The following is a 15916-nucleotide window of genomic DNA, read 5'->3' as shown; positions in this document are numbered from 1 at the left end:
CAGATTAAAACTGTAAATAGCATATACTTAATTTTTCGAAAGTTTGACATGATATTTTTCTAACGTAGATAAATGTTAAGATACTATAAATAATTCCAGGAACAGCAAATTAATTAAATTATTTATATGATCGAGTAACACAAAATTTATATACATTACTAGCTGTGCCCGCGACTTCGTCCGCGTGGAATAGTTACTTTGGGCATTATTAAAGCTCTCAAGGATGAATAATTTTCGCCGTTTTTTTTTTCACATTTTCCATTATTTCTTCGCTCCTAATAGTTGCAGCGTGATGTTATATAGCCTAAAGCCTTCCTCGATAAATGGTCTATTCAACACAAAAAGAATTTTTCAATGCGAACCAGTAGTTCCTGACATTATTATAGTTGCAGCGTAATGTAATATAGCGTAAAGCCTTTCTCAATAAATGGTCTATTCAACACAAAAATATCTTTTCAATTCGAACCAGTAGTTCCTTAGATTAGCGCGTTCAAACAAACAAACTCTTCAGCTTTATAATATTAGTATAGATTATGCAAAAAAATTGATGTACCTACGTGAGTGCTTGTTTGAGGATGCTATTCAATCACGCAAATTCTATTGGATGGATTTTGATGAAACTTACGTACACGGGAAGAATAATGCCTGGAATAGAACATAGTTTATTTTTCTTACAAAAGCAAAGCTCGGAAGCGCAGCTGTTAAAAAACGAATAAATTCTAAAGACAGAAAAAGAAATTATAATAATGGAAAGTTAAAGTACCTATCTCTTTGTTTACAACATTTGCTGTCTTGCCCATTGGAGACATCACAAATTAACTGTCACAGCTGGTGACCCGCCAGCAAGCGACGTAGAGCTGTCCGGGTGAGAAGCAATTCGTCCTGAGGTCGACTCCGGCTACTCCAAGTGTTTGACCTTGCGATTTGTTAATTGTCATCGCGAAACATATAGCCATTGGAAACTGTACACGCTTAAATTGAAATGGAAAGTTGTTGGGAATGAGGGGAATGCGCGGTATAAAAACAATTACACCAGCTGCACAACCAGTAAGAATTTTAGCTTCTATTATAATGTTATGAAGCGACACCACTTTAAGGCAGTCCCATTTAAAAATGGAATGTCTACTTTTAGTGCAATTGTATGCGCGGGCAGTCCAGATGCCGAAAGTGAATTAAAGAACTCTACCGAATAAGTATACTATCTAATTTTGCCAGCGGCTACAATCGCGTTATTTCTTAAATTCTCATGTGGCGCCATCTCGTATCGGATGGTCAAAAAATAAATATCTAAATCACGGGAACTAAATCAATGGTGAAATGGTAAGTACTGGCGTTACTACATGTGTGTTATTCCTGCTAATCTTGAGGAGCATGGCAACCGTCGCCGATACGGGGCGCGTCAAACTACCTACATAAAAAAAAATTCTTCTCAAAGATGTGGTAAGTGCTGGCGAAACTAAATCAATGAATAAAAGAAGTTTTAATTATATAATTAATAAAAAATTTTACCACCGGCTACAATTGTGTTATTTCTTAAATTCTCATGAGGCGCCATCTCGTATCGGGTGGGCAAAATAAATATCTAAACCACGGGAACTAAATAAATAAACAAAGCATAATGAATTTTTTAATTTAATCAATAAAATGCTATTTTTTTAATCATAATAAATATGATAATTAATTATTTATAGCTTTTTATATCGATTCAAAAATGACGAAGTTCCATACAAACTTGCACCCCCTATTTCATCCCCTTGGGATAGAATTTCAGGATAAAAAGTAGCCTATATTCTAATCCAGGTTACTAACTATATCTGTGCCGAATTTCGTTCAGATCCGTTCGGTAGATTTTGCGTGATGCGCGTACAAACATACAGACAGACAGACGGACAGACAGACAGACAGACAGACAAAAATTCTAAAAAAAAATGTTTTGGCTTCTATTGACCCTAAAAAGACCCCTTATAATATTTTTTCTTAAATATCTTCAATGTACAGACAATGTTCAGTTACAGTTTTATTATATGTATGGATATGGATGACATATCAATAAATGTTTTTATTATATCAGTTAACATTAATGTATCGCCATGAACCAATATCAGTGATATAAAATATTTAATCCTCATCTTTAGTATTACAAGCTATAAAGCGAATAAACAGACCACGATTTAAACATTAAAACACACGAAGGAACATTTCGTATTAATCTGTGAGTATAATTTATGTAAATACTTATCAGCTCCTTGTATATTTACATAGGGAAAGCATTTATCATAAGTCCGTGATCGAAAATAAGCCGACTTGCAAATTATCCAGCATCTTGGCCTAAACGTTTCGAAATTTTATTCCCTTTGGTCCTCTGTTCCTAAAAAAATAACGAAAACAAAAATACAATTAGTAAGTCATTCACTTTTTGTGCGATTACGCTTTTTAGTTGTATGTTTCTTTAATTTCATAAATAACAGCGGAAGTAGTTGATTCCTACATAAGATTGAACAAATAAAGGTAGGTGTGGTTTGTAGCAAATATGGAGTCGTTTAGAATCAGTTTATACTTTACGACTATTATAGACGAAAATGTATGTAATTATTTTACAATTTTACCGCATTCAAATCTTCTTCTGTCACTGAGATTTAATCCCCCTTATATCCTCACATCTTGAGAGGAGCCTGAGGTGCGAACTTAATTATATTCACTGTGTGTAAAAAGAAAGTAGTTAAAAATTCTCTGAAGCAATATTTAGAGCCAAGCGAACATTTGCTAATAGGAATAATTTTGACGCACAACAACGATCCTACATCTCATTTAAATATATTTGGACGTCCATAAATATTTACCTTATTTCCATATTCTGACCGTATTTTGTATGTAGGTGTGGACTTGAGGAAAGTAGGACAGCCATTGAGAATATGCCGGTCAGTTCACGATGTAAGCATTATTTATTAGCATTGCATAGAGTACTTATATTTCGAGTTCGAAATGCTTGTAAACAACTTTAATGCACAGCACTCATACCCACTAATCCAGAGTTGGCTAACACTTCAACATAAATAATACGAGTATATTACCAAAACGAGGAATTGGTAAACTTACATGAGCGATAAATGTCTTATTTTAAATATAAGGAATAATTGGGGGTGATTAGTTATAGTAATCAAATAAGAATTTACATTCCTTTTAAAATTTCTGTGAAAGTAGTGCCTCCAGATTGCGGTGGATATAAAAAACCTTTAAAATACCTAAATAAGAAAGCCTTATTTTTCCTTTTAATATTTTTATCACACTACTATACCTCGTAACAGTAAATGCAACTGTACTGTACTAATCCATTAACGATACATGAAAAGTTAATAATATAAATGCCAATAAAAGCAGTCGGGCAGGTAGTTTAGCGTTCTCCCTACCCTAGGGTGCACACTCGCACTTTACTTGACCAGTAAAAGTTGAACGCCGATGTATTTTTAAAAAGCTGGAAATCAAATTGGTTTGTGAATTTTTAAGATGTTGTTTCAGGAAATTAAATATATTATTTATCTACAAAGTATTTTTTTTCTTGCCCCTTACTTATTATTCTCTTTTAAAGTAAATCTGTAAAAGTGTAAAGTCAAGGGTTTTTGTAGGGTAGTGGTAATCAAATACTTGTTTAAAACTTGTATTATGTTAGTACTACCGTTCGCAAACATAAAGGTTCCTTATTTATTTTTGCTGCGCACCGTTAGAATATTTCAGTAGATTATAAATATTCTTAAACAAGTAAATATTCATGATGCCCTAAATATGTATCTATACATAAATATTGCAAAATTAGGATATGCACGCATGCATATTCATAGAACATCAGAATCATATTTGGGCAATTTGCATAAATGTTACAGGTAAGTTTCGACGTCGTTACTTGATAAGGCTCTGTTTATACATGTCAAAATAAATACGCTAAGAATGACACATAGAAAATCTAACATAGGAATTATTTTTTTAAATTAATCTTATCATAATAATTACAATTTAATTATTGACATAAATAAAGTAACTAAAATATTTGTTAACTGAAATCGATTAAGAAATAAATGGTACTATTTTTATGATAACTGTAATATAAACGTTATTATAAAAACCATGATATTTGTACTCAACTTTTAAATTTAGATTAACTTTGCAACACAACTATCACCAGCCTAAACCCAGCTTAACGTATGACAAAGTTTAATGTATTCAACACTGGGAATCGTAGTCTAAATTTAATTGTTCTTGACATAAGACATAAATCTCGGTGAATCCAGGAGGAAGTAATTTGCATAAATGCCGCCATTCCTAACTTTATAACTTCCTGCAGTCCCGTATAGTGTTCAACAGAATTTCCTATAATATAATAAGTAATATTATAATTCGTGGTAACATTTTATGGGAGGTCCGTTTATTAAAGGAGTTTTGATAGTAGTTGTTAATATATAAAAAAGAACACTGGCTCACCGATTGCATTATCCAATTACTTGAACAACGATTTTATTTCAATGCACTAAAAATAAAAGAAATTTGTTTCAAAGCTTTTAAAATCAGCATTGATGTATATAAAAGTTTGTCGTGGTCATATTATGTGGAGCAAAAATTATATTTTTATCTTATTGTCCTAACTACATTTATTATTTGTGTATTCATGCCACTTTTCCAAAGTCAAATGGAAAAGCCCGTCAAAAACAGGTTTCTCTTTTTGCAAAATCCTTTATGTAGATCACAGCCAATGCACTCCGTCACAGCACATCACTCCTGACTTATTTATGGCTTTACCACGCACATCAATATACTGGCAGTTCTGACTTGTACTAAAAAAAACTGGCTGCGAGTAGGCATACAAGACGTTAGGTTCCGTGCCTTAGAGAAAATATATTTATTTGGGGATGTGTATAAAAATAAATACTTTTTACTGAATGTTAAATATCTGTTATACATTACTTATTTTGGAGTTAACGGCTTCTTAAAATGTACTTATTATTATTATTAAAATGTACTTAGATACACGGATACGCTGTGATGAGAGAAAGATCTTTTGGATCCTCTTACATAAGTCTAAGACTCACTATTGGAACGCCCTGTGTTTAAATTTGTTTGTATGATTTTTTGCGTTTCGGTCCATTGTTGGATGAAGATGTAAAGTCACTTAAAATAATATTTTTTTGCCAAAATGCTTTTTTTACAACATATTTTACAGTATTTCATACGATACCCTAAAAAGTGAAACTGTAAATTCCAGAACCGAACACATTTCAATTATTCACAATAGTAAATGGCATGAAATAAAACAAACGGTGGCACCTGTCTTGTCTCGTCATTCACTTGTCCATTAGCCTTTCAAACTTTTGTTCTAGATTTTAGGTCTTTTTTGACGGGCTAATTTGATGTCTAGAATGCCTAACTTCGTTCTGAACAAAAGGGGTGGAAGCCATTTCTTTTTGTTTGATGTTCAAATGAATAGAAGCCTTACATAAATTACAAAAAATACATTAATTTCAATATGAAACAAAATAAATACAGTGTGGTCCTTATTCAGTAAAATACGGCTCTATTCAAATTCTTCCAAGAAAATTTGTATCTAATTGTAAAGTCAGATGTTATAGGGGGCTTTAAAAATATTCTGCTATCAGTAAATTTCCCAACTATCATCCAATTTGTCTAACATCAAGCAGAATGAGGATATCAAACGCCGCACCGTGGTGGAACACTGTAGACTGCTTTCGATGTAACGGAGTGTGAAGACGAAGGTCGCAGTTACACGAGGCGTTTAATTACTAAATTCACGGTTACCGTCAGGCTTCACCTCCCCTCGGATCTTTATAGGATTCGGCTAAGGTCGCTAGTAAGGTATAGCCAGCGATAAGCGAAAGCGGAAAATTGTTTAATAAAAATTAAGTTAAGGGATAGGAAGGAAACTTATGGATAAAAAATTTAATTACCTATTACCTAAGAGTTATGTAATGTCACAAAATTAATAATAGTAAGCACATCATAGTAGCAACTTTGCACTAGGTAGGTTCTAGTGAGAAAGCATCAAAATATGTAAGAATCATAGAATGTATCAAGCATTAATTTTTTATCGATATAATGACATTTCTTCCCGTAAACCAACAAATCTCCTGAACACAAAAGTTGATTATTAGATCATGAGTTTAGTATTAAGACCGTCTTGAACAAGATAAAATAAATAAGTAATACATTTTTTATCGATACCTAAGTGTTTATAAAGTTAGTAAGTTATCTGCTTGAGATTTAATTTGAAAAATCGCTAACAGCTCACAATCCTTTAAACCACATCTTTATTCCATAATCTAGAACTAGGGTTGTCAGTAACTCGATATCGGTATCATCATCAAAGTAAATTGTTACGTCGGGGCGTAACGTAACAAAGGTTAAGTATTATCAACTGAAGGGTCCAATAAGTATACGTTACTCCGAAACTTGATACCTCGATGGCTCTCGTCTGTATATAGGTACTCGTAACACTTGGACGCGATCTTACTTCAATTTAGAGGTCAACTGTTATACACTTTTTACAACAATGTCCTTGTTATGGATACGGAAAAATAATACATACATAGGTACATAAAATCACGCCTCTTTCCCGGAGGGGTAGGCAGAGACTACCTCTTTCCACTTGCCACGATCTCTGCATACTTCCTTCGCTTCATCCACATTCATAACTCTCTTCATGCAAGCTCGGCGGTTTCGGGAACTTTTGACCTGACCCTATACCAGGACGTCCTTAATTTGATCAAGATCGGAAAAATAAATTGTTGAGTATATCCAAAGAAAACTATGGAGATGCAGTGCTCAAGAAGCAATAATAAATTAAGCTAGAAACAATTAAATAATAGGTAGGTGAATAAGTAAAGAACGTACATTTTATGTAATTATTAATATATATTTGTGTACATCAAGCCAAAAAATAACACAACTAAAGCTCTAATACGTTACAGATAAACTTACGTTAAAGATTATTTTTGTCGATATAATCAGTACTTTAAATAAAGACCTACAGTAGAATTACACATATAAGTATAGGCATCCATATAGTCACGTCTATATCCCTTGCGAGGTAGATAGATCCAACAGTCCTGAAAAGACTGAAAAAGCCACGTTTAGCTGTATGACTTCATAATGGAATTGAGATCACCTTAAAGAAGAACCTCAAGTTTATAAGCTATCCCTTTGTCGCCTTTTACGACATCCCTGGAAAAGATATGGAATGTAGAATTATAATATAATGTTAACTACTTTAATTATTATTAGCGAAATATAAAACAGCGTATATCATAAAAAGAGTACTTATCAGGCACAACTAAGAGGTATGAGTCGAAATGAAAAGTTTCGAAATTATATTTGTAATATTGTTTTAGATAAAATTAAGAATTTCGGAATGAACCAAAATAATTTTAATTTACAGATTAAGACTATGATCTCGGAATGTTTTTTCATTCAAAGTTACAAGTAACATAATCAAAATAAGTATCGTAACTAATACGAATTGATAGAGCAATTCCACCAAGGTAGCATTTTCGAGGCAAAAGACTGTAATTACACGAAATTAATGATAGATTAAGTACAAAATTACGTTATAATAAAGGCCCCGGGAGTGTTTCGTCCGTAAACTGTTATTAAATGGATTACACTCAGGCGGCATTTGAGATCAAAACCACGGTTTTGGGCATCAAGAAGCATAAATTGTTGCACCTACACATTCCTGATAAGTATTTGTAATGGAACATGATTTCAAATTGTGATAAAGTATGATTAAGTGGCAGTTTTGAACGTTTATTAGTTGATTTCATTGCACTTCGTAAAATTTGTAGGCTTAGGCAAATAGTCTAGGCCAGATTTTATGGAAAATCATCTCATATTTAGTTAGCGATATTTAGGTTACATTATACATTAGCTTTTACCCGCATCTTCGCCTGCGCAAAAATAAACCCGCGGGAGCTATAGTTTTTACTGGGTTGAAAGGTACCCTTTGTCCATCAAAATAAAAAAAAACAATATTTCTCCGAACTCCACACCATATCTATGTAAAATTGCCAAGAGGTAACAAACTCACTTTCACATTTATAATATTAGGTAATATCGATATTGTGTCGATTAAATCTCGATATATTAATTAACTTTTTTCACGTTATCTCTTCAAATCTGAACCAGAAGGGGGTAAAATTAGTGCATCATGAATTATTCTGCTCGATGTCAGGCAGGAGATGAATCTTGCTAAGTCTTTTATCATGTATCAGCTTTTATGCTGTTCTGGTCACGAAGTAAAATCTGTATGTCAGATTCATATATACCGTCCAGATCATACTATAAAGGAAACGCTTGATTTTTCTTTTAGACTAGTGTTAAATATTCACAGATGTATTATGTGGGTTGCTAATTAATCAAAAACATTACGAACAACACTAATTAAATGGTAAGTGTGGATAAAATTAAGCTTAGTTCACTTAGACCCAGGATTCATTCCTTCAGAAAAAGTCCTCTAAAACACGTTTGATCAAAAATATTCAACTTTGTAAAACGAAATGGGCCACTAAAAGAGATGTAATAAATCATTGCTTTTTAATTTAGTTCAAGACATCCATCGTTTTAATGTGCCGACATTCCCCTTTAATTTTGTTTCCCCTGCACATAAAACATGGGACTATGTCTTGTAATCTTGAGATAAAACCAAAAGTACTTGAAATATTATTAAGAACCTATATTTTTAGAAAGTCGGGAATGGTTTGAATTATGTACGAATAAATATGTGTGCATTTTAGGCATGCTTAATAAATGAAATACCATTTTGGCATACGAATGTCAAAACTTTTTTTTCTTCAATACTTTGTAACACGCATAATAGTCGATTGATAAATATAAGATTATTTTTACCAGACTGCATGTAAGGTAATGTAATATGTATGGTAGTCCAATCAATACGTTTCTATCTTTGCCCTGTTATAGCTATAATTGGACCTTAGCCACTTGGTAGGTAAGTGTTGATTGGGTTGGAATTTATAGTCAATAGTAATTGTCTGAATTATTTATTTTTAACAAGGTTCCACTTCCTACTTTGACCTAACAATTATAAAGTGGTAAAATAGTCAATTCATATAAATTATAATTAGATAGCAAATTAACACCGTATTTCAATACGGATGGCTGATAGAATTATATATAATAAGTAATCATATAATTAATAAATGATTATAAGTCGAAAATAAAATTTAAAATTTACTAGTGAAAAATTTAGTGCTAGCTTAGAACTGCACATCGTTCTATCAAGCGAACATTCTCTCTTTTTAGCAAGGACACTAACAAATTACCTAAGAGATATCGGCTGAGACATTATCTTCGCGACGCCCACTCGTCGGGTTTACGCCATTTCGGTTCCACATTCCCTTCTGAAAATAAACGGCTTCGACAACCCCTGCCAACCATTATCTATTCTACGTTCCTTTCTTAGCACAAACGTTTGCCGATGCGGTGTTTAAAAAATGTATTATACCCAATAATACATTTTTTTTATTATTAATGTTGTTTTTGAGTGTCATAATGTTGTTAGCAGTAGTATAGCAAAAAGAGATTCCTGTCTATTTTTCGTAGATATTTTAAAGGACGAAGAGTACGTATAAGCGTTTTCCGTGAAACAGCCATATACGAAACAAATTCACGACGACTTAAAATTTAACTATATCTACCTTTCGGTCCCGTTAATAGAAAAACGGAGGTCAAATGAAAGTAGCGCAGACTTCCCCCTTCAAAATTTTGATGATAGACGTAGCGGACAAGGATGCAATCAAAAAACCAGGAAGATGAAATAAAAAAAATTAAAAAAGAATGGAATAAACAGCTGAATGTGACTGTCAGTTTTTCAAAACTACTGATTCTGTTTACCCCGCCAGGGATAAAGACGTGATTATATGAATGAATGAATTTAAAAAATTATTATTTTATCGATAAAATGAAAGAAAAGAAATTAATTAGAATTTGTAACTTATTACAATTTATTTTTCAATTCAATTTTCAGTTCATTATTTTTATAATTTTTGTGATTAATGTTATATTGTGTTGTATGTTATGTTTGTGACGAATGGTAATAAATTTATAAACACAGCATCTACATAATTTTTTAACATAAATGTAAAACCTGCCGAATCATTTCACCGGAATGACCGAGCCTTTCATCGTCGTTAAATATCAATAGAAATAAAAAGTAAACGATATAACCAACATACTTTAGACTAAGTATGTGTGGAACGAATCGTGAGTCGTTAGGCGTTGTTCCCGAAAATATTCCGTTCGCTATCCTGTCTGAAATGTTCGCAAAAAGAGAATGTGACATCAAAGTGCGGGCGATCCGGTCGGCGAGACGTGAGCAGGGTTAGAAATAACCGCGGTAGTTCTTGTACGAGGCGGAGAAAACTCAGTTAAAGTCAACTCAATCATCAAGGTGCAAAATTCGTAAGCATTTGTTTGAAAAAAATTAAGTGCTATTGAATTTATTAAAATGGAAAAAAATATTTGAACCATATTAATAAATTTAACAGTATAAAAAAAGCTTATTCAAGCAGCTTTTCCAATTTTACATGTCCAGTGAAACTTGTACAGGTTAAAAATAATTTTAACCTGAGGCAGTGTAGACACAAAAATTTTGCAAATTTAGCATGACATTTTTTAAAATACTTAACGAAACGTTTCCCTTATTTTATGTGTCATATTTATTAAAAAAAAAGTTTAAAAGAATTTATATATCTTGTCACCGACAAAAGAGACGATACTGTACTACAAAACAGAAGAAAGTCAACCTCGCCCGCGGAGCTGCGAATGTCCGTGTCGAATCGCCTGCGAATTTGCAGTTGCGTTCCGTTTCACTGAGCATTCACTGCTGTCCGCGCTTTCTGATAATAATTCACTGGTGTGTAATAAATTTGCTCATTATGAGCATTCCTGTGAATAACAAAACTTAAATAAAGATAAATGATTTTGTATTTTTCTTCACTCATATCAGACGGATATATTTTTATTATTTAATTAGCGAATACCTGCGACTTCGTACGCGTGAAAGATTTTATAGTGGTATAGTAAAAAACTGAAGAAAGGATATAGAGCCAAAATTTAAACAAAAATTTAACTGAAATCTAATTGCTGCACCTCAGAGTAGTTAGCTATATCAAAGTTGTTGCTCTAGCACCATTAATTTCATCCCTATAACTGTGCGCTCAAAAAACTCGTAACAATTTTCATCTACGTTGGCACGTGTCCATTTTACTTTCATTTCTCCCACGTACAATAATTTTAATACTTTTCACACGAGCACAATTAATTACCTATGCGGTCAGAATTGTTGATACGGTCCACTTTTATAGGATGATGAAATTTTAGGTCCGACTGCATACAAATGTTGTGGTTTCATTATTGACGCCCCCTCTGAAATAATTACAGCTTATGTTTGAATATTACATCCCCCTGTAGCTGTGGGCTTTCTGGCTCGTTAAAGTTGATGAGAGGCAACGCCTCGCGTCGGTTTATTCCTGTACATTCAAAAATTATTGTATTTAAGCATATTTTAAGGTATGTTATTAATATGAAATGTAAATTTGCAATACAAAAAAAAAAAGTTATATTTTCGACAAAGTAAAACAGTAGATGTCTCACTATTAATATTCTAGTAGACGACTTGTGAGTCAAAAATATTGTAGCAAGAAATTATTAGTGACAATCCTTTCCTGCGCAATTTATATTTGCATATTTTTTTTTGAACATTGGACAAATGTGAATAAGACTTATCAATTTGTATAAGTTACTAACATTTTTAAACAACGCAAAAAGAGACAAATCTAGACGATAGTTAGTTAGTTAGTTGTGTAAGTTCTTACCATTTTTAAAACATTCAACAAGGGGCAATCCTTTTAGATCATAGTGGACCAAGATTTTGCTTCACCTCGACGCTTCGAGGCGCCGTGTCATCTCGCTTTCCTGTCTCATAAAACGAGTCTGCCGTCCCGAAATACTGCTTTCATCGACTTCCCGCGATATGCCAATAGCGTTCCGGCAAAACTGTTGATCCTTGGTAACTTTGGACGGCTTCTTGTTTGAAACTTACGAAGACTGTTTAGGTTTTGTTACTATCTAGGTTTACCTTTGTATACCTACAATTGTTTAAGATATAGACGAAACATCGAAGTCATGGAATCGATTTTTATGTTGGTGGTTTATTTTAGTTTGTGTCGGCCAAAAAACTAAATAAAAACTACATAGGTAGGTACTCTTTGATAGATCTTCAAATAATAATATTTTTAATCTCTTCGACTTCATTTGACCGTAAAATAATTGCCAGACCTTATCACGGTATGAGCTTTTAGAGATCTCTGAATTCTAAATCGAACAGTTGAAAATAAACATGAACCGGTAATAGTAAGAGAGTGAAATATATGTATGTAGATAGATAGATATGGTTAAATGTACAAAAATTCATCAATTATCTATCAAGTGTAATTCTTTTAGCCTATCAAACATACCTGAAAAAAAGACGTTTATATACGACTGTTAGTGACTTAACACACTTTGCGACACCACAGACCTACACACACTGCACTAGCCATATCTAATTATATCTAACAGCCCGGTGCCGTTTACACCGAGACATTAAAATTAACTGCCGCATACGTTTGATCTTTCCATTAGGGCAACACTATAAATAAAGTTCTAATAAAATGAATGTAATGAGTCAATCTTACGGATGTGATGCTTAAAAACAATGTAGCACATGTGATCTCAATATTAATGACACTGTCGCCGGTTCTGGAATTAAGTAAAATCAAATATAAGTTTCTTTTAAAAAGGTACCCACCTACTTACCATGTTCATTAGCAGTTCAATTTCTTTTGGTAAGAGAAGTGTATGAATGATATGACAACTTCGTCTGTTCCAATCATATTAGACACTTTAAGGTCTCAGTGTATATTGTAGGAGTCGGTGAAAATTACAGGGCCAAAGCTCTGTGCAAAAAGACTTTGAACCAAATTCAACTGTACCATGGTATTACTTGAAGATATAGGTTTAATAACTACGATTATTTCTCTCAAAGAAGATAATAAATAACTTTATCTATAATTGATATGTAAGCTACTTTTCCGAGATACAAAAAGAGAAACCTACTCCTCGTTCGACTCCGCCGCGCCGTTTAGCAAACTGTCGAAATATTTCTCAAAGCACGGCCATTAAGGCGAGAAAACGTTCCGTTGTTGGTCTAATAAAATTTCGTAGTCGAGCGGAGAACAAGGCGGGATGAGCAAAAAGGAACGCGGTTTGTTTTCGAGGTAAAATTCGAGCTGCTTTGTTTTGTGGCAAAACAAAAGGCGATCCAGTATAGCCCTCTACCATCACTGGTCATAATTAATTGCAGTCATTCGCAGAAATCTGTCGACAAACAAGCATACCGCATCACTGACATATATAATAAAACTTGCTGGACAATCGATAAACAAGTTTATTTGTTCAACAAATAAAAAAATCTTAACTTTGTTACTCATATAGGTAACTTTCGAATTTAAACGATTTCTTAACAACACGTTCAGATGTTTGGCATAATGATTGAGATTCAAATAGGTTGTTAGCCCATCGCCTCAAAGAAATTTTCACCAATCGGTGAAGTTTCTCGAGTAAGTGTCTTATTTTAAATGTAACAATTTCAACTTTTGCAACTCCTTGTAAGAGAGTAGGTAATAACAGGATAACAACTTCAAATGTCAAAAATATCTTTGGATTTTAAAATTGTCTATTGTACTTAATGTCTAGTGTTGAAATAAATTATAAAATCAATCAATTAAATAATCATAATGTCGGTCTTTCAGTTCGAGTACTACGTCTTTAGTATCGGGGCAATTAACATGACAGTAATGTCATACGTCAATCGTACGCATGATTTGTAGACTTCTCTGTTATTTAGAATTTTTAATAATAGGAAGAAAAAAGATATTGCTTTCATTATAATAAGTATCATATTGTTTGCAAAGTAATTTGTGTGTTTCTATAATTAAATTGAAAACAATAACTGAGTTCCCTTTCAAAGTCATATGGGGAAATTATTGAATCATTAAGTTTCTGTCACTGTAGGTACTGTCTCTCTGCTGTTTTTAACTGATAGTAAAAGAAAACAAGTCAACTGATAGTCAAATGGTAGTTACCGTACGTACATGTACATATTTATCAAATTAGAACCGTGATGGAAAATAAAGAATAACCATAAAGCGTAGTAGAATATATTCATTACTTCTGGGGATACACAGACATACTTTTTGCACTAAAATCTTACTAAGTCAAACCGTGTTTTGAAACTCAGAATGCATCGAAAATACACAATGATATATAGAACGTCGTTAATTTTCATTAAAAAAAATAATGTTACATAAAACGTTAGAAGTTCAAAATAAATGAATCTTACAAGTTATCTTACAAATACTGGCAAACTCGATATATTTCAAGGGTCTCTAGAATGCAGTCAATAATTGCCAATAAATACCGATACGATACTTTATACGTGCTCCACCACCTCTGCAGACAGTCTGAGAGCCAAAATTGATAGGTATGCAGTTTGGAATTCCTTCTTAGTTCCCTCTTACAGTACGAAGGAATTTGGTTTTGAAAAGTTAGATAAATTTTCAAATAGAATTGGAATGATGTAAGTGTATACTGGTATAGTAAATTAAATTTTCATATTTGGCAAAACTTTTCAGTAGTTTCGATAGAGTCTCAAAACAAAAAAAATTCTTCGAGACTACGCTGAATGTAGGTATAATTAAACCTGAAAGTCAAACTCTTAATATATTTGTATTTAATTTGCACCCGCTATATATGTATAATATTTTCTTTGATTTGTACCCAGTTTTATTTATATTTTCACTATGGCAATTTTCCTATAGCCAATTACGAAACCCGATAAAAATGGATAAGATAGAATTCCTTAACCACTAATGGGGCTTATGGAGCCAATAGCAAACTCTCGAGGCTCCGATGAAGAATCGAACGAGCTCGAAAACGACCACTTTATACCAGACACCTAGCTTTTACTGCATTTCATGTTAATTTTTGTAAGTGGTTTTTAAATTTAAAGAACAATTATAGAGAATTTAAGGTAAATGAGGGCCGAGCTACGAGCAAAAGCTAGTGTTATAAATAGTAGTAAACTATATAGCTTTTTACCTTTAGTTTGATATTTTAAGAAGATAAAGAAATCTATAAACACGTAAATACGGTAAATTATTTCTTATGCTTACTAAAACATAATCACAATTCTGATGCTGGTAATTTAAAAGTAACATTTAAAACTTATTAATCGAAATTGTGAAAAAGAAAAAAAATGCAAACTGGCTGCCCGGTGCTAATTAAGCGCTGCAGTAAAAATAAAATATCCATAACGCGCTGATATTAAATGTCTCACCTTTTGTTCCTTTTATAAAGATCCTTACAAAATGGATGAAAATATAATAGCAATAAAGGATTTATTGTGGCTATTTTACGAGATAGCTTCGGTTATTTTAAGTGTTTCAATTACATTGTATGTGTTGTTTTATGTTCCTTTTTAGAATGTAGTATTAAGGTATCTCTCGTTCATTATTGGATACAAGCTTTTACTCGCAGCTTCGCCCGCGTGTATTTAATTCTACATATACGTGCTAATTTAGGGCCACCTACAAACGTTACACAGATTTTTCGCAAATTCCATGAGAACTATTGTTTTTATCCTAATTTCTTCTACGCAATTTTTCATGAAGATTAGTTTAGTATTACGCTTTATCTATTCGTGAAATGTCAACAAACATACAAACAAATAAACTTACTGTATTATTGCATTCACTTCCTATTATGGAAACCTGTGATGGAAACTACTATTAATTTTCTA

The sequence above is a fragment of the Amyelois transitella genome, chromosome 10 (genome assembly GCF_032362555.1).
Source record: "Amyelois transitella isolate CPQ chromosome 10, ilAmyTran1.1, whole genome shotgun sequence".
In the NCBI taxonomy this organism is placed as follows: Eukaryota; Metazoa; Arthropoda; class Insecta; order Lepidoptera; family Pyralidae; genus Amyelois; species Amyelois transitella.
Note: the sequence above shows the minus strand (reverse complement) of the source record.